The following is a 27,406-nucleotide window of genomic DNA, read 5'->3' on the forward strand; positions in this document are numbered from 1 at the left end:
CTAATGTACCTTAGTGGAAAGTAAACATGGACAAATGTGGAAATGGTTGTTCTATTGTGTGAGGAAGAAAGTGAAATTGACACTATCAGTAGTGAATTTGTATTGAGCACTTCTCACTAGAACTGGATGAAATTTTTCTAACATTTTTTCCCCATGAAACATGCAGATTCAGTAACATGGAAACATTTCCCAAATTGTGTCAATTTTGCCAAATGGTTTCAGTTAAAAAAAAAAATTCAAACACTCCATTTTGACATTTTCTAAACAAAATGTTTTTAAGCTTTTTTTATTTTAAATGACTTTGTTTCAATTTGTTTTAAATTTCAGGTATTAAAAAATGCACAAAATATTCTGTTTCAGACTGAATGAAATGATTTGTTCAACCCCAAATTATTTTTTTTTACTTCTCTCTAGTCACTGAAAATTTATAAAATATTTATTTTCAGTTCAACCAATTTATTTTTCTTTTCTTTTTTTTTTTGAATTTTCAATTAACTGAAAAAATCTGTCATTTGCCCCACTCTACTGCTTATAAAGATCAAGACCCAGCCTGTGGGTCCAGTTTCCAGGCCATGGAAACACTCCTATTTGAATTCAGTGGAAATTGGATCAGGCCCTAGCATAATAATTTCCTTTATAGCATTATTTTATTCCCATACACAAATCCTAGACTTATTATTGAAACACCTTTGTCCTCTCCTCCATCAAATTCCACTGCAAGACCCATTTATGCCATAACACTGACAAGAAATCAGGGAGGCAGTGGGAGCCAGTTCAGGGGAGCTCATTTTATTTATTTATTGTTAAAAGACAAAAAGCAGATTATTTAGAACACACAAAAGGTGATACTGGATCCATATATACCAGTGTCCTGTCTTGCAAAGTGGCTCATGCCAGATGCTTCAGATGGAATGAACAGAACAGGGCAATTATGGAGTGATCCAAACCCTGTTATCCAGTCCAAGCTTCTGGCTGTCAGAGGCTTAGGGACACCCAGGGCACAGGGTTGAGTCCGTGACCAACTTGGCTCACAGCCATTGATGGATATTCCCTCCATGAACTTATCTAGTTAGTTTTTGAACCCAGTTATGCTTTTGGCCTTCAAAACTTCCCCTGGCAATGAATTCCACAGCTTGACTGTGCATTGTGTGAAGAAGTACTTCCTTTTATTTGTTTTAAACCTGCTGCCTGTCAATTTCATCAGGCGACCCCTGGAACCATCAAGTTGCCCAATAACTAACGTCACCGTGTGCTCTTATGTCTGTTACTTGCATCTGTTTTCAATCATTTTCTTCCTTTGTTTATCACAGGCTATATATACATGAGCTAGCAGGAGTATAAATAGCAGTGTAGCCACTGTAGCATCAGCAGAATGACAACTGAGTCATGCTTGCCTCTTCCAGCTGGGTTTGTTCATGGCTCTCAACAAGAGCTAGCATAAGAATGTTAACATGAGCAGGAGAATCAAACCCCTAGCTCAAACTGTAGATGTAGCCACAGGCACAAAGTGTGTTTTATTTCACGTTAGATTGTAAACTGTTCAGAATAGCGACTGTACGTTCCTGCATGTTTGGTAAAGCACCTAGAACAATGGAGCTCCAAGCCTGATCTGAACCTTTGGACACCAGTATAATAATAAAATAATAATAATAAATACAAAGCCACTTCTTCCCCTTGTAACTCTATCATTTCCCTTCTTTATTTCATAATTGCTTTATCCTTAAATATTAATGAGAGAGAAAACTTGCTGGATTTATTTTATTTTATTAATTGTGGGGCATACACAACCATTGATATGCCATCAAAACGCCCATCGGCCAACTTTAGCTGTGCTTTATATGGACACAATTCTGCTCGAGTCAATAAAGATGTACCCCTTGCACCAATGGTGAATTTGCCTCATTGACTTCAGTGGGATTTATACACAGAACTCCATTTCTCTAATTGGGAACACACTTTTGGTGCACCAAGAGGATTTTCTGGGTTTTTTTAATTGAGCATAAAGGCAATGGAAAGATGGATTAAAAACATCTTTAAAGAAACCGATGATGGCATGAAATCACAGATTTGGGCAAGATTGTTTATTGACAAACCCTGTAGCCCTGGGTTGAGCATAGTCATGCAACAGTGTTACCATTTACAAAGCTACAAAATGAGACATGAATGAACAGACATTGTCATGAGACAAAATGAACAGCGCAACTAAGGATAAAGTTTCAACTAAAGAAAAAAATAATGACGCTGGAGAGCAGTGGTTTCTTTCCATCTTTGCTGGCGTTTTGGAACACGCCAGTGTGTAAACTGCATATGCTGTGAACAAAATGCAATTGATGACGGACTGAGATCATACCCCTTGCTGTGAGCCATAGTGAGGGCTTGAACTAACATCATCAAGGTTACGTAGGTTATGAAGGCCCTTCAATGGGATGCTTTTTACCATTCTTATTATTAGTTTTCTGTCCCGTCCCCGTCCCCCGCAGCACGTCTATCCTTATTTATTTTCTTTTACATCATACCCTTGTTTACGTAAGCAGAGTCTGAGTGAGCTCTCTCCTGAGATCTAGTGATGAGCTGGGAGAGAAGACTGCAGGAATTGACCTTGTTTGCATAGACACACCCACTCTGCCTAGGTGTGCTGCATGGTGGAGCTGCTTTGCCCAAATGATCACTTATGGCGGGTGTTGGATTGCAAGTCACTTTTTGTTATCAGTGCTGGGGCAATAAAGAGTCATTATTGCTGTTGTGTGAATCAAGGGCTGCAGAACTGTGCATGGCATATCCTGACTGAGGGATTCACACTCAAATGAACTTCACTCGCTAAGCAGGGGGTGGGGTGCTCAAACCCAGAGGACATGAGAGAGGGTGGTGACAGGGGTCTATAGCTGGTGGTATGGGCTACATCTAAGGGTCCTAGGTACCATTTGATTCTCCCTCTCTCCATTGTGTAATAACACAGTTGATTGACACTCAATTGAGAGTCTTTTTGTAGCATGCCAACAGAGCTGATATCACTGAAAACTGGGTCTAAGCATTAGGCTTGCTTTGGGACAGTGTCTCTGGTGAAAGAGACTGCCCAGCCTGCACTAGCTAAGAGGCTCCTCCACAAACAGCTGAAATTATTGGAAGCTGTGTTAAGTGGTGGGACCTCAAGACATCCCAGAGGTTGCAGTGGAGTGAGGGGAACAGAGAAGCCAGCAGAGTGGCAGAGTGAGTGGAATGGTGAGCAGAACAGCTGGTAGAGCAAGCAGCTGGAGGACTGAGCATGGTACCTTCCCTCTTTTCCCCGGTGTGAGGTAAATTCATTTTCCCAAGTTAATGCCAGATCACTTTCCCTCTTTATTAAAAGTTTCTTTTCTACCCACAGACTCAGTGCTTGTGAGAGGGGAAATATTGCCTCTGAGGTGCAAAAGGGGTGGTGTGTAATTTCCCCACATTACTGGGTAAGAGCTCGCATGTGTTTGTGCCACTGTTTAAAAGGAAACCCTATATACTGAACCTGGCCCTTGTCACTGCCAATTCCACCTGAAAGAAGGTTTAAATTTAAATGATCGGCAGACAAATGTAAAACAAGAAATAATTTTTATTGTTATTATCACAGTTTACATTAGAACGCTCTACATTCAAACTTAGCAATACAAAATATTGATCTTTGGATCAATGCAATATTGTGTATTGCTCAGTTTGAACATGGGACATTATTTTGCTTTTCCATGGGGTTCAGATTTATTTTTATTGTAATTAATAATAAATGATGATGATTCTTTGTTTTGTGGTAGCACCTAGGATCTCCAGTCATGGACCATGACCCCGTTGTTCTAGGTGCTATACAAACACAGAACAAAAAAGATAGTTACTGGTCCAAAGGAACCTACTCATCAATTAGACAGGTTCACTGAGATATGACATTTCTTTCTGAAATTCTCTCCTGACTCAGAATCAGCTGCTCACAAATTCATCCTTTGAATTTCCCAAGTTTCTCTTGTGATAAAGAAACACAGTGGACTCAATACCGAGACCCAGCTGTGTCCTGTTCCGCAGCAGAAAGGCCCACAAAGCAGCAGAGCTCCCCAGCTATAGATTCCTATTTCCAAGTTACTTTTGGCTTCCTCAGGAAATGCCCATGGTAGATTAAGCCAAGCCTTGTTTGTGACCTATCAGAAGCAGAGTGGAAACTTAATATTGGTTGAACTGAGAAACAAGTTGGTTGGGAAAGACATTTTATTTGCCGGAAATAACTTTTGGGGAAAACTCAATGTTTGATTCTGAATCTTTAAAACTCCTGTTTCTTCCCATACTTTGAATGGGTGAAAACCACTCCAGCTGAATAAAGCTCTATGCAGCTGGAGAGAAGAGCAGAGGGGAGATGAATGTCATACCCTAACCCAGGCCACCACTCTGTGGCTGCCGGACAGCTCCCTGCAGCTGCTATTCCAACAAGACAGACAGCAGCTCCTCTGAGATATTTGTCTATGTTATTGGGATCACTGGATCTACATAAATGAAGATCTGTGGCCCCTCTTATACTCTGTGACCTTCTGTGCTAACAAATGTGAAACCAACACGGAGGTGCTTTTTGCAGCACTTACAGTGAATGCAGGCATACTTGTCCAGCTACTCTGACAGTGGAAACCTTATTTCCACTGTCAGAAGGACTAGTAGTACAGAAGGACTTGAGTTGGCCACTCAGTGCCACAGCTGAATGACACCCATTGTGTTTTCAGGTTTTCAGCATTTTGGCAAAAAGCTCTCAATCCATGGCACTTCATACAACCATAGAATCAAAGTTTAAGGCCAGAAGGAACAACCAGACCATCTCATTTGACTGAAGTATATCAGACCACTAAACCCTACCCAGTTGCTCCTGTTTTGACTCCAATCACCTGCATTAGACTAAATGTATTACAGCCCACAGGAGATTAAACCATTCTATGGCACGAGCAGAGAACAGGGAATGAGGTTTAACAATGCCTGCAACCGTTACAGTGTCAGGGAAATTTGGTGAGCTATACACAGATGAACTGGGCAAGCACCTCCTGCCCCAGGATGCAGAAGAAGGCAACCCCTTCCCCCAAAAACAAAAAAAGCAAACAAAAAACAAATAACCACGGTACCTGACCTGAGGAAAAATTTCTTCCCATCCCTGAAAATGGGGATCAGTTTGACCCTGACCCTTCAGTTGTAACGTTGCCTGCAATGACAGGTTCATGGATTTGGTAATCATACAATCTCAGTAATACCTTTATCAAACCATCTTAAAACTAGATAGGTTGTTTGCCCCTTTGTTCCCACTGGGAGGCTCACTCTTCTGATTCTTAGCAACTGTCTAATTTCCAGCCTAATTTTTATTCATGTCCAGTTTATACACATACTTTTGTGCCAACATTTTCCTTTATCTTGATTCTGCTGCCCTCTCCCACTGTTCACCCTCCTGATAAGTTTATTAAAAGCAATCATAGTTCTTCTCAGCCCTTGTTTTGCTAGGTAAACAAACCAAGCTCTTTTAGTCTCCTCTCGTAAGTTAGGCCTTCCATTCCCCTGATCCAATAGCCCATCTCTGCACCTGTTCCAGTTTGCATTAATCTTTCTTGAACATAGGCAACCACAATTGTACATATTATTCCAAATGAGGCTCTATCACCACCTTGTACAATAGCATTAATACTTCCCTATTTCTACTGAAAATACCTCACCAGATATATCCTAGGATCACACAGATGGCTCATAGTCATACTGAGATTTACTAATATACCCAGATTTCTCTCCTCTGCTGTTATTTTCAACTAATGAGCCCTCAGTTTATAGCAGAAATTCCTATTAGTCCACAAGTTCATGACCTTCCACTTTGTATTTTTAAATTTCATCCCACTTATTACTCCAGTCTGTTAGGTTATCCAATTCTTCCTGTATAATATTCTGATCCTCCTCTGTATTGCCAGAACCTCCCAGCTTTGTGTCATCTGCAAATTTCATTAGTGCATTCCTCTTTTTAGTTTTGCCAAGGTCATTATTAAAAATACTATAAAAGATCAGCCCCAGGACTGATTCTTGGGGAATTCTAGAAGTTTCCCTCTAGCGCTTTTCAGAACAACCAGTTCTTTTCTCCTCTTATAACCAGTTCTTAACCTACTTTACAATTCTTGTACTAATTCCTGTCTCCTCCAATTTAACTAATTTCCCATGCAAAAAGCATTTTGTAGACATGGATGGATTGTAGGGCTGTCAAGCACTTTAAAAAATTGTGATTAATTGCACAATTAATTGCACTCTTAAATAATAAAATACCATTTAAATATTTTGGATATTTTCTATATTTTCAAATATATTGATTTCAATTACAACAGAATTCAAAGTGAATAGTGCTCACTTTATATTATTTTTATTACCAATATTTGCACAGTTAAAAAAAAGTATTTTTCAATTCACCCAATACAAGTACTGTAGTGCAATCTCTTTATCATTAAAGTTGAACTTACAAATGTAGAATTATGGACAAAAGACAACTGCACTCAAAAATAAAACAAAGTCCACTAAGTCCTACTTTGTGTTCAGCCAATCACTCAAACAAGTTTGTTTACATTTTCAGGAGATAATGCTGCCTGCTTCTTGTTTATGATGTCCCCTGAAAATAAGAACAGACATTCGCATAGCAGAGTTGTAGCTGGCGTTGGAAGATATTTACGTGCCAGATGCACTAAAGATTCATATGTGCCTTCATGCTTCAATCACCATTCCAGAGGACATGCATCCATGCCAAGGATGGTTTCTGCTCAATAATGATCCAAAGTGGTGCAGACCAATGCATGTTCATTTTCATTATTTGAGTCCGATGCCACCAGCAGAAGATTGATTTTCTTTTTTGGTGGTTCATGTTCTGAAGATTCTGCATTGGAGTGTGGCTCTTTTAACTCATCTGCAACCATGTTCCACACCTCCTCCCTCTCAGATTTTGGAAGGCACTTCAGATTCTTAAACTTGGGGTCGAGTGCTGTAGTTATCTTTAGAAATCTCACATTGGTACCTTCTTTGTGTTTTGTCAAATCTGAAGTGAAAGTGTTCTTAAAATTAAGAACATGTGCTGGGTCATCATCTCAGACATGAAATATATGGAAGAATGTGGCTAAAACCATGGAGCAGTAGACATTCAAGTCTCCCCCAAGAAGTTCAGTGAGAAATTTAACTTTTTTGAAAAAGCATCATCAGCATGTAAGCATGTCCATAAGTGGCCGAAGTATGAAGAGGCATAGGAATGTTTAGCATATCTGGCATGTAAATACCTTGCAATGCTGGCTACAAAAGTGCCATGTGAATGCATATTCTCATTTTCAGGTGACATTGTAAATAATAAGCAGGCAGCAATATCTCCCATAAATGTAAACAAATTTGTTTTTCTGAGCAATTGGCTGAACAAGTAGGACTGAGTGGACTTCTCGGCACTAAAGTTTTAGATTTTGGGGTTTTGAGTGCAGTTATATAACAAAAAAAAAATCTACATTTGTCCGTTGCACTTTCATGATAGAGATTTCACTACAGTACTTGTATGAGGTGAATTGAAAAATACTATTTCTTTTGTTCATCATTTTTACAGTGCAAATATTTGTAATAAAAATATAAAGTGAGCACTGTACACTTTGTATACTGTGTTGCAATTGAAATGTAGAAACCATCACAAATATTTAATACATTTCAATTGTTATTCTATTGTTTAACAGTGTGATTAAAAGTACAATGAATCACGATTAATTTTTTAATCACAATTAATTTTGTTGAGTTTATTGCGTGAGTTAACTGCAATCAATCAACAGCCCTAATGGAATGCAAAATCATTTTTTTCCTGTGTGGATGCCTATACAGGTGAACTATGAAACCCTCCTACAGAACAATAAGAATAATAAATTAACTCAGTAGAAGAACTCCTTTTTAAAATACTCAGTTACAATTATGCTGGCACTATACCATCAGAATAGCTTTGTTTTGTTCCATGAAATAATTTGTGTTATGCTGAGAGTTGATTAATCTGTTTGCCTTTTATTAAGAAAAGCTACTTCAATGCCCCCAAGGCGCCCTAAATAAAGATGAAGAGATGTGCTAAGGAGCAACAGAGATGAAAAACATGTCCTGAAATCTGAGTCCAGCATTTGGAATTTGAGTTTCCTTCCCAGTAAACCCTTCCAAATTCCTTGACTCTTGCATAAGACATTAAATCCTGTCATCTCTTTTCTGATAGCATTTACTTGTAAGGCTGGAATGAACAGTGTAAACATTCTTGAAATCTCTCCTGTTTGTCATACCATTGGATTGCAAGTGATCACAACTACATACTTGTAAAAAGAATACATTGTTTTGATTGTTTACAGTATATCATGAAGCCACTAGAAATGCACCATACCAACTGAGCTGGGAAGCGGAGGAAAAAAAGCTTTGTTTATATTCATTAAGATTCCTGTTCCAAATACTTTCCATGTTGCACCCCTCTTTTACTCCTGGTACTGTCCTACTACCCTTGTTGTACAATCTTGTGTGCCACTGAAATTCCCACCTATATTTAAATGGTTCTAATGCTGCTCCTACAAATCACTACATGTAACATATGCAAAAGGTCACTAGGGCCTGAATGTATTGTTTGGACATATATTAATTATCAGTCTTTGCCAGACACATGTTTACCTGTGTTAGGATAGCACTTCTCAGCAGAGCTGGTTGGAATTTGTTTTTCCTGCAAAAATTTTTAGAAACTTAAAACTTGTTGTTTTCATCATCATTTTCCTTCGGAAGCTTTCACAAGCCAAAACCAAAAAATGACTTTTTCCCCCTTCTTTGTCTGGGTTTTGATTTTTTTCAGTTTTCAAATTTCCTACAGAAAGGTTTATGCTGATGAATACAATAATTCTCCCAGTTTTACTTGTGCCCGTTATAGGGAATTGTTGCTGAGAATAGAGTGAATACATGTGGATCTTCTGTCATCTCCTATGTGGGGTACAAAAATGAGGGTTGTGTTGTTTTCTTTATGCACAGTGAGCTGAAATAAGGGAACTCATAAATAAGACTATAGAAATAGGAAAACCACAGGAATCCACTTGACACTGAGGATGAGTCCACTTACTGTTTTCTACTCAGCAGACATCCTTCTCCATCATTGCTCAGCTGTGTTACTGATACTGCAAGCTGAGATGCCTAAGCACCAGAGGCAAGTGAAGTGACAGCTGCAGAGATTCTTTGGAGACCTACGAATGAAACAATAAAACTGAATGACATTCCTGTATGATATTCCTTTGGTCATTTAGCAGCCAGTTTAATGGGCCAATCACTTTAATAAAAATACTTCTCTTCTCTTGTAAAAACGTCATTTCCCCCTCATTTTGAACAACTGATGATTAAAATAGATGAAAATATCTTGCAATTAGAATAAGATCATAGAAATAGAGATGGAAAACTCTTATCATTTAGTCCATGTCTTTGACAATGGTAAATTGCTCCCAACAGAATATTTATGGGCCAGATTCTCAGCTAGCATAAATCAGCACAGGAATCAATGGAACTACACGCATTTACACTAACTGAGAATCTGGCCCAATTCACACTTTTTAGCTTTGTGCCAAATAAAATCATAGAATCATAGCACAGGGTTAGAAGGGACCACAAGGGTCATCTAGTCTAACCTCCTGCCAAGATGCAGGATTTGTTGTGTCTAAATGATCCAAGACAGATGGCTATCCAGTTTCCTTTTGAAGGACCTTCCACGTCTTCCCTAGGTAGTTTATTCCATTATCTTACTGTTCAGATTTAGATTAAATATCAGGAAAAACTTCCTCAGTGAGGAAGTTTTTCCTGATATTTAATTTAAATCTGCTATGCTGTAGTTTGAAGTTATTGCCACTTGTCCTGTCCTCTGTGGCAAGAGAGGACAACTTTTCTCCATTTTTTTATAGCGGCCTTTCAGTTATTTGAAGACCACTATCATATCCCTCTCTTAATCTCCTCATTTCAAAACTAAACATACCCAGTTCCTTCAGCCTTTGGTCATATGGCTTGCATTCCATCCCTTTGATCATCTTAGTCACTCACATCTGGATCCTTTCCAGTTTCTCTACATCCTTTCTATACATTGGTGATCAAAACTGGACACAGTACTCCAGTTGAAGCCTAACTAGGGCCAAGTAGAGTGGTACTATCGCCTCCTGTGACTTGCATGCTATGCCTCTCTCTATTAATGCAACCCAAAATTGCATTTGCTTTTTTTGCAATAACATTACATTGCTGACTCATGTTGAGGTTGTGATCTGTGTGTGAGTGGGGTGGGGACTTAAAATAACTCTTTTAAGTCTCCTTTAAAAAGTTCTCTTTATATTGCAGTGTAGCAAGGTGATGACTCACCAGTGCGGCACCTCCTGCTGGTCATCCTGGGAATTAGCTCTCCAGCCTAAGGAGTGCCCTCTGCAGGCAGGTGTCTTACCTGCCACTGGCCCCTGTGTCCCTCCCAGACTCCAGTGCCCCTCTGCATGAGGGTTCTGTGCCCAGCAGTAACCCACAATCTGGGTCTCCCCACCCAGGGGAACCCCCAACCCTCTATACCCACATTGCCTTAGTGGCTACTGCCAGTCACCATCTAGCCCCCACTCACTGGGACAGACTGCAGTCTGTAAACCACTCAACATGGGCAAGGGGGTTGGACCAGCTGCCTCTGCCTATTCCCAGGCTACATCTCTGTAGCCCCAGTATCTTTCCTGGCCTTTAGCAAGGCCTGCAGCCGGGGGTTTTCCAGGCTGGAGCTCCCCAGCTCCTCTGGCCTTCCCCCAGCCCTGCTCCTCTCCAGGTACCCTTTTCTCCCAGGCAGCCAGTCCTTCTCTCTCAAAAGCTAGAGAAAGTGACTCCTAAGCACCTGGCTCACAGCCCTTTTATAGGGCCTGCTGTGTCCTGATTGGAGCATGGCCCCAGCTATGGCTGCTTCCCCAATCAGTCTAGGCTTTTCTCTCAGCCCCGGGCCTCTCCAGGGGCTGGCTTTTAACCCCTTCTGAGCCAGAGTGGGGTGACCACCCTGCAACATGCAGATTATATTGCAGATTAAAAGCAGGATTCATGCTTCATGGGAAAGACATGAAAAATGCTGAGGAATATAGAACAATCTCAATTTTCATGTGTGTGTACAACAGTGATCCAGAGGGAAATTCACAGGGTTCCATTGCCCTTAGAATCACACTTTCATGATTTCATATTCTTTATGCTACATTAGCTGCATAAAAACACACAGGAATATTTGCTGTCTCTATTCTTGCTAACAGGGCTTTTATTTTATTTGTATGCTGTTTGGATAATTTCATCTAACTGTATTTCCTAATGGCTATATTTTAAAAAGTTCATAGTTAGATTGAAAGGGAGGACAAAAGGTTACCAGGATTGCACTGAAGTTAAAACAGAATTTGTCCCAGAAGGGTTTAGAAGGCTAGCTTTGAATCTGGAATGCATCTGAAGGGTAAACCTCAAGAACAGAAGAAAATAGTATGACCATGATGTGTGGTGACAGTTCTCTATCAATAATGTATTTATCCCAAGAAGCACTTGAACATCTGTTAAGTAATTCTTTTTACTAGTACACCAGCTAGGAAATATTTCAAGAGATGGGCATCTTTCCACAGGTTTTTTGTGACCACTACCGACCACTCAGTGAATCCCCTCCAACTGCTAGCAGCATCTATCTGTGGGGATGATCACACTCCTGCTGAAGTCAGTGGCAAACTCCCAGTGACTTGAGAGGACGGGTCATTTATCACCAGGGTTAGGGCCAGCATCGGGAGTAGGAGTGTTGTTAGCAGTTGCCTGAAGGCAGCAGATGGTTGCTAACACAAATCACTAGTAGGTGAAAAGTAGGAGCAGTTGTGTTCCATAAAGACTCTAGCATCCAAGGTGGGGAACAGGGAGATGTACCTACCCAAGGAGAAAGAGCCTTGCTATAGACTAGGAGGAGCATATATACCTCTCTCCAGATAACTTGCAGTGGTTGTGATATAATGACTCACTCTCAAATAAATGGAATGTTAGGCTAAGGGAGACCACATATACAGGAGGACCAACGATGGGGCCTAAGACTGAACATGTATAAGAAGAAAAGGACAAACTCTGTCAAGGGAAGAGAAGAGAACAAGCTGGAAAAAAGACACTTTTGGAGACGCTAGGGACAGCACTGCTGAAAGAAGCTCAGATCTGAGCTGAGCAGAGAATCTGACCAAGAGCCATGAGCTTCACCTGTCTGCTCCTCTGCAGTTGCCCACATCAGCTTCCCTCCAAATGCTCCATGTTCTGCCTCTTGGAGGAGGGAGTCCCATATGGTGAGTCTCCCTATTCACTCCCGCAAGTTCCCTTATCTCATCATCTGGTGGGGAATGCTGAATCCTCCCACTATGAGACAAGGGACAGTGGGGACAGCAGAGACTCACAGAGTGGGTGCCTTCTCTCTAGGTGACAAATCAAAGGGATGCTGGGAAGGAAGCTGAAGTTGATGGCAGGGGGCTTTGCAAAGATAGTTGGCAGGATGGGTTCAGGAACAATGCTACCTATTGACTGGCCTTGAGCTGCTTCCATCCAGTCCCCCAGGCCAACTTTCCATTCACAGGTGGAGAGGGCTTGTCATCCTCGTAGCCTCCTGCCACCAGATGCCTTGAGGGCCATGGATGATTTCTTCCCTGTCTGTCTTTGGGTGCTTCTCCTTGCCTGCCCCTCCTCTTGGCTTCCAGATTACACAGAAGAACCCCAGTACCTTTCTCTCACTGGAAGTTGCTGCTACCTTCCTACTGCTATCCTATTGGCTCCACCTCCTCTGGGTTATTGTGCACACCTAATCCTGCTTCCATTGAAGTCTGCTAATGGGAGAAGGCTTGAATTCAGAGACAGCAGCTCCAAGCAAAAGGGAGATTCCAGGAAAAGGAGGCAGATATCTTGGGGAATTGGGGGAGCATAAAAATAATTGTTCTTTTTAAACAAATGATAATTTACCCACCCTGACCCTGACTTTTGTGAAACATGAGATTGGTGGTTGCAGGCCATCCTTAAAGGTTGGCCTGAATGTGCCCCATTTCTATGAAAATTACTTTGAGTTTGTATTAGGTTCTTGTTCTGAACCCCAGAGACAAGGTACCAGATTGACACTTTTTTTGAGTATTTCATTATTCAAGTTGCTTGATTCCCTACAATTATTTTGACAGCATCTGTAGGTAGAGAGGGGGTGAGGATGAGCAAAGTCAAATCTGTTTTTCAGAAGCTTTCACTTCTCTGCAAATGACACTAAACATTTTCTATCCCTCCCCCTGACTCTCTGATCCATCTTCGACCCATCCAGTTGCATGTCCCGACTATGTCAGCTCCTGGCCACACTGCTAATTTTTCTCTTATCAGAATATTTCAGATAGAAGTCTTCTTTCTGGGTCAATAGCCTTTTTTTTTGTCTCCTCTGGGTCCAGTATCAGAGTTTAACTTTGCTTCCTTAGCCAGAAATCCGAGATTCAACCTTGAAGCTGAATTGTCTTTTTATGGACCACATTGGTCTCTCATGTAAGACTATCAACACTTCCATGGATCATTGCCATGATTTGTCCTTGCCCTGTCCTGATAAAATCTCTGTCACTCATTAATCACCTCCTGTTTACATTTTCACTTTACGTACAAAACACGTGCATAGTTTCTAGTACACCAAGGTTTGACAAACTGACAGGTGACCTCGATTTATTTTTTATTTGTCTGCCTGCTCTGATACTTTATACACATTCAAACAAACACACCAAACATGTGACAGATGTGACTCACTATCACTGTGACTCAATGCACTACAGGGAAGGTGCTCAGATACTACCGTGATGACTGTGGTGTAAGAACATACATGAATGGAATAGAATCAAATTTAGGTACTGTTGTGATGGGAGCCATATTAGTTTACATAGAAAGAGAGATCAATGTTTTCTATTGTAGTTTAAAATATGGGTCTGATTCTTAGCTGACATAAATTGTCATAGCCTCACCTATAATTTACACCAGTACCATATTTTTCGGATCTGTAAGATATTCTTCACATTTTAATGATCCATTTCAAGGATTTGACGGTATTCTTCACAATCTTCTCAGGTGGGAATGACAGTTGCTGGCTTTGTATTTATTTAGTCATTATTAAAATAATTATTTTTCATCATGAGGCCAAATACTGATCTCAATTATACCAATGTAAATCCAATGTAGTATAACTCTATTTATCCAAAAAGAAAAGGAGTACTTGTGGCACCTTAGAGACTAACCAATTTATTTGAGCATGAGCTTTCGTGAGCTACAGCTCACTTAATCGGATGAAGTGAGCTGTAGCTCACGAAAGCTCATGCTCAAATAAATTGGTTAGTCTCTAAGGTGCCACAAGTACTCCTTTTCTTTTTGCGAATACAGACTAACACGGCTGTTACTCTGAAATCTATTTATCCAGAATTTCTCCCCATATATTTGTTCTTGACTATGCGAAACATTCCCTGATTACAAAGTAGATCTGACAAAAACAAAGAAACCAACAAACCAAATCACCAGTGTTGTCTTCACAAGACATATGCTCCTCTGAAAATAACAAGACCAGTAAAATGCATGGTAAAGTCTCTGAGATGCCTGGCAAGAGTCATGCCTTGTATAGATTGCTGAAATGCATAGCATTGTCTCAGCAAAAGCTGCTGATATTTTACAGAGCTCTATGCATTCCTGGAATAAATAAAAGTTAGAGTTCCTAAAAGATATTCTAAAGAGCATTTACATGACTTATATCTCTGTTCATTATTGATGTTACTATGTATCTGCATTTAACAAAAAAGTCACGATCCTAAAACCATCATGATGACGATGAATTCTTATTTCTGTAACTATCCAGTTAGCTCCGTGAACTACATAGGGAGATATTCGTACCATATGGATTGCAATATGTTGATGACACTTAGCTCTATGTCTCCTTCTTATAAAGCAGAGGTAGAACTCTTGCCATGCTATTCTAATGTCTGACTGAAATGGGAATCCAACTGAAAAGTAGCTGGTTCACGCACAATCCTAGTAAGAGACAGGAGATGTTTGTTGACAAAAGGAAGGACTCTGATGATTTAGCAAAGGTGGCATGACCTCACTTTCCAATGAATGGCAAGGTGGAGCTCAGTCCTGGAGCTTTACTGGATTCATCTGTGCTCTTGGACTCTCCCTGCGAGCAACTGTGGCCAGAAATACCTTAACGCAGTCTTCAACTGACCAAGGACCAGTGCCCTTTCTTTTCAGAGGCTACATTTCTCAAATAACAGTTCAAACAGCTCTATTTTTGCCATCTCCATACCATGATGCAAGATGCTTCTCATTTTGCAGGCTTTCTTTTAGCAATTAAGTCACAGAATCACCACAAGGAGAGACTGCTTGCTCTAAGAAGCAAATCACCTGGGAGTACTCCCTCCAGAAATCCTTAGTCGTGCAAGGATTGTCCTCTCCAAGGAAATGCCTGGGGAAAGATTTTCTACCCCATGAAAGAGGCAGTAGTTCTGCCCCCCACAACTTATCCCCAAGGGGCCGGGTCTAGCCAATGGCTAGAATAGCCTCCATGCTCCCAATGTGGTCTCCACAGGGCATTAGGGTAACTAGAAAATCCTTGCTTCCCACAGCCAGAGAGCCCTCAGCCCTCAGCCCCTTGAGAGGTAGCAGAGGGATTTTTCCCTGAATGTGGGGTTTAAGTGGCACTTAAGTGGTATATATAATACCTTGTGTGGGCCCTCTGCACTGGGGTGAATTTCACTCTATATAAAAATGTGACTTCCAAGACTAAAGGCCATGAATCAGCTTGGAGTAATATCTTCATCTGTGAGTTGTCTGTTCTTGTGGATTTAATTTATACCCATGAAATAACCTTTAGCAAAATTAATTCTGTTACTCACAATTAGCCTAATTTAGTCACATTTCCTCTCTTTAGAAATAATAGCACCTACAATGCACTATTTATAATCTCCCTTGGAGCCACTATTGTGTAAAATATAATTAAAGAATTTCTAACATGCACAGTACAGCCTAGGTCAGGTAAATACATAATCAGGGAGTTATTAATGGAGCTGCAATTAATTAATATGCCTCCATTGGAGCCATTAAAGCTGATTAATGTTATGGAATGCAAGAGAGTTTGTAGTTAACAAATCAATGATTCAATAGAGCATACTGTATTCTTTGGAGCCATTATATGGTACCATATCAAAGTCTCATTAGAGAATTTTTAATTTACTGATCATCGACCCCAGTTGTCATTAGTTGGTCCAGGTTGATGTTGCATGTGCATAGAAGAATTGTTGGTGGGGATACCTCTTCTCACCTGTACATCAGGGTAACTCCATTGGAACCAGTGAAGATACATTGTTGTGAAAACCAGTGTGAGAGGAGACTCAGATCAGTTTGGAATAATTTAAATACATTTATTACTCTTGTCCAGTAACCCATTTTTAGAATAGAATAACTGAAATGCTTCTTTTTAAAATAGTACTCATAATTTTGGGGGGTAGCTTGGGTGACCTGGTGGTACATTTCCTGGTGGTACATTTACTGTAATAACGGTCATCCCAATATCAGTTGGATCTCTCTCTCTCTCTCTCTCTCTCTCTCTCTCTCTCGCCTGTTCTGGTCAGGACACTTATCAGGATCAGAATGATGAAGGCCGGGGGTCCCAGGAAAAGGAGTGGGAGACAGCCATGATGGTGAAGTTCTCTCTACTAGCTTCTTTGTGTTCTTTCCATTTGTTCTTTTTCTTGTTCTTTTGTTTGTTTCCCCACAAAATCTTTCTTTTAAAGGCCCAAAAAAGGATTGATGGGTGGAATATCCCATCACCTCATTATTTTATCCACCAATTGGGCCTAATATTTGACATAATGTTGTCTCATTAGCTTCTGGCTCCATAGCTCCTGTTTTTAACAAACATAATTTCAAGACAGTCCTTGAATCATATCAGCTTGTCCTTTTTGTTTAGATGAATTCAGTTATCCTGTCTTCCTTTTGTACTTTTCCCCATCAACATTTGTTATTCTAAGTTTGTGTAACATCTTATGAACTTTTACATACTTTTTACGGCTGAGCTCACAGTTTGGGTAAATTTGTAGGCCCAATTGTCACTACAGAGAAGATGTTGTGTGTGTTTATCTGAGGACTGAAGACACGCTGTCTTTGATCCATACAGGCCAGGGGCTAGTTTTCTTGTTCATTTTAAAGTAAGGATTATTATCAAACAGTCTTGCTCAAGAATGCAGGTAGTGTTCTTTTTATTTACTTTCAACGTAGTATTCCAGGTACTATGTGTATGTTGTTGTGTGGTGAGAAGCTGAGAATTTGTTCTTACCATGGATAGAGAGCTTAAAGCAATGGTAAGAAGCAGAAGATTTACAACATACTGCTTTTCTATTGTTATCCAACCCAGACTTTCTGTAGACCAAAGCTTTATCCAGAAGTTTCACTGATGTCGAGGAAATGTGTCATAATTGGTTCTCTTTATGTTTTTATTTTCTTGTTTTAAAGGGGTAAAAATAATGGGCTATCTGAAGCCACTAATTTTAAAACATAACTCCCCAACGAAAGCAATGGGAAGCTGAGCTTAAAAACTGTTGATTTAGACCACTGGAGCTCAAACTTGCATTCTTTACTGAGTCAAAATTTCCATTGAAATAATTGCAAAATCAAGTGTTTCCTTATATTAAACATATATTTCTGAAAATATTAATGTTAAGGAAGAATAGTGCATGCACTTGTGGCTCTGGGGAGTGAAACAAATTAAGAAAACTGAATTATAAAGATATTATTTCTAATCATATTGATCTCCCACCCATAAGTAGCCGATACATTATGTATTCAAAGCACTAGCAGACCTCTGTCTACCTGTCAAAGGCCCAGGTTCTGCAACACAACTGTAGTTGTGTTGCATCTTCATAAATAGTCCCTTTTCAAATCATGAAATAATGTGCTACCGGCGTAAGTGAGGAAGAATCTAGACCTAAATCATGTATGATTTGTCAAAGGAAGGGATGGAAATTACTCTGAGTTACATTTGTTAAAGGAGCTCTTATTAGAGTTGTGCAAATGTTCTCAACAAACATCAGACCCACTCCAAACTAGCCTCTGCTATAATGTGTTTGTGAACCTCAACAGAAGTTTGCAAACATGGGCTCTGGTTATTCATGTGGACATAAAATGTATGATACTCCCTTCTCCCAACCAGCTTCTCTTGCTCTCTTCCTCCATCTCACCCCCTGCATCCTCTCTTTTCACTAGAGGTTGTGGTTTGTATGTGATTGCTAGCCACCATACTAACTATTATGAGACTGTTCTCTTCTTTGGCTGTTTGAGGGAATGGAAGTGATTTTCCTTCTGTCACTTCAGTATTGGGGTGACATCCTTCCTGACCAAAGAAGATCCTTTATGGATTATAAACCTCATCCCTGCCCTCTGATGCAGACACATAGATCCCATTGGCTTAGATGAACCCATATGGCAGAATTTGACCCTACAATTCTTTGGTTCATTTAGATATTAAAGTTATTTGTGAAGTTCTCAACTGATCATTGGGGCTTTCTCAAAGAATTTGGGTAGTGTTGCCTCATGGATAAAGTACTAGACTGGGACTCAGCAAATATGAGTTCCATTGCTAGCTCTTCCTCTGGCCTTAGGCAAGTCACTTCATCTCTCTGTACGTCATTTTCCCCATCTGAAAATGGGAAAAATTATACTAACTTCCTTTGTGAAGTGCTTTGAGATCTACTGATGAAAAGTGCTATGTAAGAGCTAGATATTTATTATTATTTAGTGACAGAAGTGTACAGTACCATAGCTCTTGCAAGATTCTATGGATAACCCATCCAGGCCTGAGGTGTTAGGTTTAATTTGCATAGCTTGAATAGCTGGTATCTGTGAGATGGGCTGATCTTCTTGGGAGGGTTTTTCTTTAGATCCCCCATATGTGAAATTAAAAGTCATTGGGATGGAATATTTTCTGCTTTGTATAGTGTTTCATAAAATGTTTGGGATGTGCTGCTGGTGTGTTTGGCAGAAGTACTGGGTCACTCCTTAGTGTTTTAGATATTTGTCATTTTTGTGACTCTCCTCGTTCTTAAGCAATACGCTAGGAGTATTCCTGTTTCTTACCAGATTTGCAACCCTTTTCTTCTTTGAGCTTACATGTTTGTATTCTTGAGTTTATTCATACAAAGAAGAGTTACTTCCATTTCAATATATCATAGCGAATGTTGGGTAACAAAAACTTGACCTAAATGTATGTATATATGAGGGGCAAATTCTCTGCTGGTGTATATTGAATTCAAAATAGTTGAGCTAGTTCACATCAGCAAAGAAATAACTCTAGGTGAAATAACTAGGTGAAGTCAATGTTGAAAACAGGGTTAGCTGGCTTATTTTGTAGAGCATCATCAAAGAGGCTGGCTCCAGCATATCTCTGTCCCTCGGCAGGTGCAGAGGACAGCAGTGAATGAAAGCACAAAATGCATAGCAGCTCACCTTATGTTTACACATGCATGAAAGACCCTCAGGAACCATTCTTCTCTGAACTTAGGCAGTGGCAGGTGCACCTCTGGTTTCCCAGCAGTTTGGGATTCTGTTGGGAAAAAAATTTGGAATATTTCATTTCTCTGAATATGAGATTATGAACTAATGATGCAAAACACCTGTTCTTTGTGAGCCATTGTATCACAGACCTGGGCACATCTTTTTTCGAGATAGGCACTAAACTTCAAATGAATTGTGCTGTTTTCTTTTCCCTGCTTGGAAAGAAGAATGGTCTTGTGACTCAGGCTGATCTGGATCCAGGATAAAGCTCTGCCACAGATCTCCTCTGTGACCGTAACCAATCTCTCTGTGCCTCAGTTTACTAACTATAAAATATGGATAACTCCATCGTTGCCTGCTTTGTCTGTCTGGATCGTGAGCTCTTTAAGACAGAGACTGTCCTTATAGCATGCACTGGGGGCCTGAGTTCAGTTGGAGTCTCTACGTACTTCTGTAGTACAAAACAATAATGATGAAAACTCAGAAGGGAGAGAGGAGGACTCAAAATCGCCCACCCACATTATTCACAGCTCAGGTAGGCATATCCACCCTAGCTCTAATCTAGCTAGCTCACTGAAAATATCAGTGAAGATGAAGCAGCACAGGTTAGGGATGCAAGTATCTGCCTCAGGTTCTAGGCAGGCTTATTCGGCATGTGCTGAAGCCAACGCTACCACAGTTTCAATGCGATCTTTAACTATGTTAGTTGCCAGATGAAAGCTAGCGCAGGTATTTCAACCCGTGCTGTAGTCCCACCTCTGACTGCAGTGTAGACATAGAGTTATGATCGAATTTCCAAGATCCCCCAAGTCCCATTGACTTTCAATGGGATTTAGGAAACCATATCACTTAGGGCCATATTTTAAAGGTATTTAGGCACCTAACTCCCATGGACTTCAATGGGAGTTAGGTGCCTAACTACTTTTAAAAATCTAGCTCTTAGACACTTATGAAAATGTTATCCTTTGTGTTTAAGCCTGAAAGTTTGAATAACTCCAGTGTAATCACTATTCCTCACCAAACTGCATTTTGATATCCACTTCTATTTTTTACCATTAGTGAACATCATCTAAAATGCTTGGTAAATTAAGTTATGTAAGATGACTCATATTTTAAAAGTGTCATACATAATTGCACAGTCATAATTATGGTATTCTTGACAATATCAGAGCAGCACAGAGTATGATTTCTCCTAAATAGAAGATGCAAGGTGTTTACTTATTGCTTTTCCCAGGTCAGAGTGACTAAAGATAATGTGGAGAAGCTCAGACTAGGAATTTATGAGCTACTGAGTTGCCAAGCCAATGCACTCACACTTTTTTCATTTTTTTTATTGTGACAGAATTTCCTAGTCCTTTGGGATTTGTCTCTCTTTCAGTAAGGGCAGCACAGCTAAAATGAAATTCTCTGACAGATCTCTTCTGTTTTATTTACTCAAGAAAGCTTTGACCATAAGTAGCTTTTGGTTTCAAGCGTGTTCCTGCTTTTAACCTACATTTTTTTCCAGTTGTGCCAGTTGATGATGAAGGGCATTAAATGACTTGACCTAGGTCAACTCAGCAGGGGTCTCTTGGCTTCTAGCTCTTTATTCTTCACTCTAACCAGCAGATGATTGCTGTAACCTCACCACCTTCCTTTACCAATCTTCACTGAGTTTTAACACCATGAAGAAAAAAAGAAAACTGGGAGCATTTTAGCATATGTCCATATAAGTTGTGAATGCCTTCAAGATCTGATAGAGCTGAACTGAACTGTGCTGGTTAAATACTGGAACAGAGACAAAAATACTGTAGGTCCATTGTCTTCTATCTATCTAAGTTCTGTGATTAATATTATGTACGGAGAAAGTGTTTACTTTTCCCACTTGCACTTAATGGTCCATTGCAACATAAATAGTGCTGGCAACAATGAGAAAAATGTCTAGAATTTCAGTAATCACAAAGCTATGTTTGTTTTAGAATCAGTAGAGTTTCCTGGCCCGATTCTCAGCTGGTATAAATCCACTGATTTCAATGGATCTCTCCTGATTAACACCAGCTGAAGAACTCCAGGTTCAGAAAGTTTGATTTTTAATAATAAAATTAGTTACTGAAAAATATATACAGCAATTTGTAAACTACCTTTTACGAATTCTGCTGCTCTCCTCCAAAAGTATTTTTGGGAAGGTTTACAGAAGAAACATAAGGCACAAGATGGAAAACATTATTCATTATTAATAGCACTTAAAAGCAACAGCCTCAATGTTAATCTTTAAGTAAATAGCAAAGGCTTCCATCATGTACTGTAAGTTATGTAAGCATTTCAAGCAAAGGCAAAGGATATGGTTAACAGTGTTGTCTGAGTGAAAATATTAACAGCAGAACATTATGAAGTGAAAACAAATTCTTTTTGTATCTCCATTTTACCAGAGCTGAATATGTTTTCACCAAATATAGAAATTCATCCAGAACAATGTATCAGCCAGCTGGCCTGAGAGTCTTATCTAAGTCACACTGGTGTAAATCAGGAATGACTCTACTGAGGTCAATGGAATGACACTGTTGTGAGATGAGACTGCATCCCCAAAAGTGAGATTTTGATCTCAGTTGTGTAAGTGCAAATTAATTACTTGTAACTCCACTGAAGTTAATGGTGAAACTGAAGTCAGAGTATGGCCCAGAGCATTTTAAAATGCAAACTGTTAATATAAAACTTCAAGCAGCAAAAACCTGATGATAGCAGTGAAGTTTATCTACACACTCCCCATCCGTGGCCCCACAAAATCGCGAGATCTCCTGGTTAACCTCCTCCTAGCCATAGCTAAAACAGCCATTTATAAAACCAGAGAGGGGAGGTTGGCTAATGAAGCGTCCTGCGATTGTAGGGCCGTTTTCCGATCTTCAGTACATTCACGTATCCGGGCGGAATTCCTCTGGGCAGCGTCCACCGACTCCCTTGACGCCTTCGAGGAGCGGTGGGTGCTGTCCGAAGTTCTGTGCTCGGTGACCCCGTCCGGTTCCCTCCATCTGACCCTTTGATTGAGGGGAAGAGCGAGAGACCCCAGCCCTAGCCGTTGTCGCTGTGGATACCATCATTACTGTCACCTAGGAGGGGTCCTATAACATGTGGATGTAATCCCCCCCACCCCCAAACCGCCCACCCCGCAGCCGTGCCCATCTTGTCGGGCACTCTCAGGAGAGAAATAATCGGTGACACTGGGCGTGGCACTAGGTAACTCGAGGGAGTGGAAGACCACGAGTGTCGAGGAAGCCCCCCCGCTCTGGGCCCAGGATAGCCTGAACACTTCTCCCTCCTGAAGGCTGCTGTGTTATACCTTCTGTTTGCTTTTGTTTTGTCGCATAGTCTTGCTTTATTCTCTTTGGTGATTCTTTGTAAATGTTACACAAATAAAATTTTTTTCTGCTTTAAAAAAAAAAGATAGCAGTGAAGTGCAATAGATATAGGAGGACCCTGTGAAGTCAAGAGGTGCTACTATCCCCATCGTACAGGTGGGGACTGGAGGCACAGAGACACTAATGCCCAGACCCACAAAGGTACATCACCCATGTCATAAATATAAAGGGAAGGGTAAACCCCTTTAAAATCCCTCCTGGCCAGAGGAAAAAAATCCTCTTACCTGTAAAGGGTTAAGAAGCTAAAGGTAACCTCCCTGGCACCTGACCAAAATGACCAATGAGGAGACAAGATACTTTCAAAAGCTGGGGGGAGGGAGAAAAACAAAGGGTCTGGTCTGTCTGTGTGATGCTTTTGCTGGAGACAGAACAGGAATGGAGTCTTAGAACTTAGTAAGTAATCTAGCTAGGTATGTATTAGATTATGATTTCTTGAAATGGCTGAGAAAATAGCTGTGCTGAATAGAATGAATATTCCTGTCTGTGTGTCTTTTTTGTATCTTAAGGTTTTGCCTGGAGGGATTCTCTATGTTTTGAATCTAATTACCCTGTAAGGTATTCACCATCCTGATTTTACAGAGGTGATTCTTTTCTTTTTACTTCTATTAAAAGCCTTCTTGTAAGGAAACTGAATGTTTTTTCATTGTTTTAAGATCCAAGGGTTTGGGTCTGTGGTCACCTATGCAAATTGGTGAGGATTTTTACCAAACCTTCCACAGGAAGTGGGGTGCAAGGGTTGGGAGGATTTTGGGGGAAAAGACATGTCCAAACTCCGTTTTTTCAGGAACCCAGATAAAGTTTGCTGGTGGCAGTGGAAATCCAAGGGCAAGGGGTAAAATTAATTTGTACCTTGGGGAAGTTTTAACCTAAGCTGGTAAAAGTAAGCTTAGGAGGTTTTCATGAAGGTCCCCACATCTGTACCCTAGAGTTCAGAGTGGGGAAGGAACCTTGACAACCCAGCATGGCATAATTTTCAGGAACAATATTGTATTAGGCACCTAGGCTCCCTATACAATGAATGACGAGAGAGAAGAACCAAAGGATACAATCCACAAAAGCCAGCATGCTAGGCAGGTGCCACCTAAGCTAGCCAATGGGAGATGGTGATGACAGGGCTGGATCCTCATCTGTGCATCTCTGACCGAGTTAGGCACCTAAGGCTGGGCTGCAGTGAGTTGTCTATGTCTACTAGCAGTCCATGACCAGGGACCTCTCTCAGAGTCATGCAGTTTAGGTACCTAAGTAATTTCTTCTGAGAATGAGGTTGGAACTTGCCTGACACCAACAAGCTGTCCAGAGAAGGAGGTAGTACCCACCCTATAACTTAGAACATAGTAAATAGCATACTCACCTGGTATGTGGGAGACTCAAGTTCACTTACCCCTCATGCAGATGCAATTTGAAAAGGGGTGTTTTCCCTCTAGCCAGAGAATGTTCTAAACACTGAGCTATGGCAGTCAATGTGAAGTGTGTGTGCCCTCAGTCTCTCCTACTGAAGCAGTTCTACTGTGAATAAATAATTAAACAGCCACTGAAGCAGGGAGACTGGATGGCTCCCTGAACTTCTGTGCTACGGACTCCTTTTGTTTTGTTGTTGCTCTCTGGTCCAACAATTCTTTAAGTAGTTATCCAAAGTCTTCCACATCTCAGGAAGATGCTCTAATCACTGGCCTAAAAGTTATAAGGTGGGCCCCTACCTCCTCCAGCCAGATTTTGTATGGGACCCAATCCAGTAGGTGGCCTCTGAGCATGCCTACCAAAATTGGTAAAGTGATACAGGTGCTCCTTTGCCTAGTTTCCCTTATAGGTCATTCTGGGGGAGATAGGCATCTGGACACCTAGAGTGGAGCAGCAGTGTTCATTTCCAGAGGTACAAATCTAGATCACTAGGGAACTTTTACAGCAAAAGTTTAGGAGCTGAGTCAATTTAAGTGCCTAAGGGGTTAGGTGGCAGCTGAATGAGGGTTTTGTGAATCGCAGTGGTGCCTAAAACTGGGCCTTAGACACCTATGTGTCTTACCCACGGTCACACAGGAAGTCTATGGTTTTTACATTCAGTTCTCATGAGACCTAGGCTAATGCGCTAACCACATGGCCATACTTCTTTAACTATTTGACTCCAATGGAGTTCCGCTAGGGATAAATATGGCCTGAATATTCTCAGAGGAATGCTAACATGTATTAATTGTTGAACTCTGAGTTCATATTTCAACCAGAGTAAAAGAGGCAAGACAGGTTTCTTCTCCCATTCAGATGAGCAATCCTCTTCAAAAAGACTTTTTAAAAATATTGTGCTTGTGCCTCATGGTTATAGCTCCCATTTTCTTTCTAACTTGCCCTCTTTGCCATTCTCCCAATTAAAAAGAAAAAAAGGCGCACTGAACATACGTATTTATTCTCATGGGGCCTGATTATCATTCACACCTATGTCTCTTTACACTCCTTTGGCACTGTAAAGGGACTTTAATTAGATGATAAATCAGGCCATGAATTTGAGATACTTCACCTTTGTTAATTTAATAAGTTATTCAGCACTGTAATGCATCTGCCCTGGCATTCACCGTAAGAAACTGTTTACGGTGGGCCAAACATTAGTCTTTATTCAGTAAGCTCCCACTGGTCTCTGAGAGGTTTTTGAGAGTAAGAACTGTAGGATTTGGTCCACTGTAATTATACACTAATATTGAAAATTTTAATGAAGTCAGTGAAACTATTTAATTCCCAAGCCAGAAATTTTTTGCATCAAAAAGGGACCTTATTTCCTATATTTCTAGCTGGAAAAACAAACCAAAGAACAGACCCAGTTTCGTTGCCTGTTAAGGGAAGGTTTCAGAGTAACAGCCGTGTTAGTCTGTATTCGCAAAAAGAAAAGGAGTACTTGTGGCACCTTAGAGACTAACCAATTTATTTGAGCATAAGCTTTCGTGAGCTACAGCTCACTTCATCGGATGCATACTGTGGAAAGTGTAGAAGATCTTATTATACACACACAAAGCATGAAAAAATACCTCCCCCCACCCCACTCTCCTGCTGGTAATAGCTTATCTAAAGTGATCACTCTCCTTACAATGTGTATGATAATCAAGGTGGGCCATTTCCAGCACAAATCCAGGTTTTCTCACCCACCCCCCCAAACACACACACACACAAACTCACTCTGCTGCTGGCAATAGCTTATCTAAAGTGATCACTCTCCTTACAATGTGTATGATAATCAAGGTGGGCCATTTCCAACACAAATCCAGATTTGCTCAAAACCCCCCCCCCACACACACACACACACAAACTCACTCTCCTGCTGGTAATAGCTTATCCAAAGTGACTGGAAATGGCCCAACTTGATTATCATACACATTGTAAGGAGAGTGATCACTTTACATAAGCTATTACCAGCAGGAGAGTGGGGTTGGGGGGAGGTATTGTTTCATGCTTTGTGTGTATATAATAAGATCTTCTACACTTTCCACAGTATGCATCCGATGAAGTGAGCTGTAGCTCACGAAAGCTCATGCTCAAATAAATTGGTTAGTCTCTAAGGTGCCACAAGTACTCCTTTTCTTTTTGTTAAGGGAAGGTGGCTTTATTTGTGCTCATTGTTTTAGCCGTATAAATACAGTGTCGGTTGGAATCTGGTGCATGTACTAGTAGTTTTGAAAATATTACTATGACCATAAGAGTTTCTGGATACATAGACAGCTATGCTTAAACTCTTAAGGCATAATTCTACTCTGAGTTACACTGTTGCCGTCCATTGTGTCTGAATCTATTTTCATGACTCTCGCAAAATAAACATTGAATTGCAGATAATTGTGCCTAATTCTGACCTCACTCGCAGTAGTATAAATCTGAATAAATCCTTTGGAGTCAATCGGCATTAGCACAGTGAGTCTGATTGGGTTATTCCTGATTTACCCAGTCCTATGAATGACTTCACATGGATAGGGCCCTGCACTAATTCTTAGCTACATCCGTGTGAAATATCTTGCAGAATTGGGGCCTTAATTAGGGCATCTTGGAAGACTGCTTATCATCCCAGTTTAGCAACTGTACTTATCAAGAGCCAAATTCTTCTCTCAATTACATCAGTATAAATCTGGAACAATTGCAGAGATTAGAATGGAGTTATTCTGGATTTACACCCATGTTACTGAAAACATAATTTGACCCTAAGCTCTAAAAGAATAATCTATTAAAAAAAATTTTAAAAAGATTAAAATGAAATAAATAATTGGACTATGTGAAACTGCAAGAATAATAATAATGTTTACTGCTTTTCATTTTTCTCTCTTCTCTTTGAATCTTACTTATGTAGAGCTATACCAGAGCTCAGAATCTAACATAAGGGTTAACACCACTTAACCCCTTGGCACTGGGCAAATGTTTCCCTATTAAATGGAATATTTGCTAATACTATTCCAATTATGCAGCAGCATTGCTTTTCGCTG

This window comes from Eretmochelys imbricata, chromosome 2 (genome assembly GCF_965152235.1).
Source record: "Eretmochelys imbricata isolate rEreImb1 chromosome 2, rEreImb1.hap1, whole genome shotgun sequence".
NCBI lineage: Eukaryota > Metazoa > Chordata > Testudines > Cheloniidae > Eretmochelys > Eretmochelys imbricata.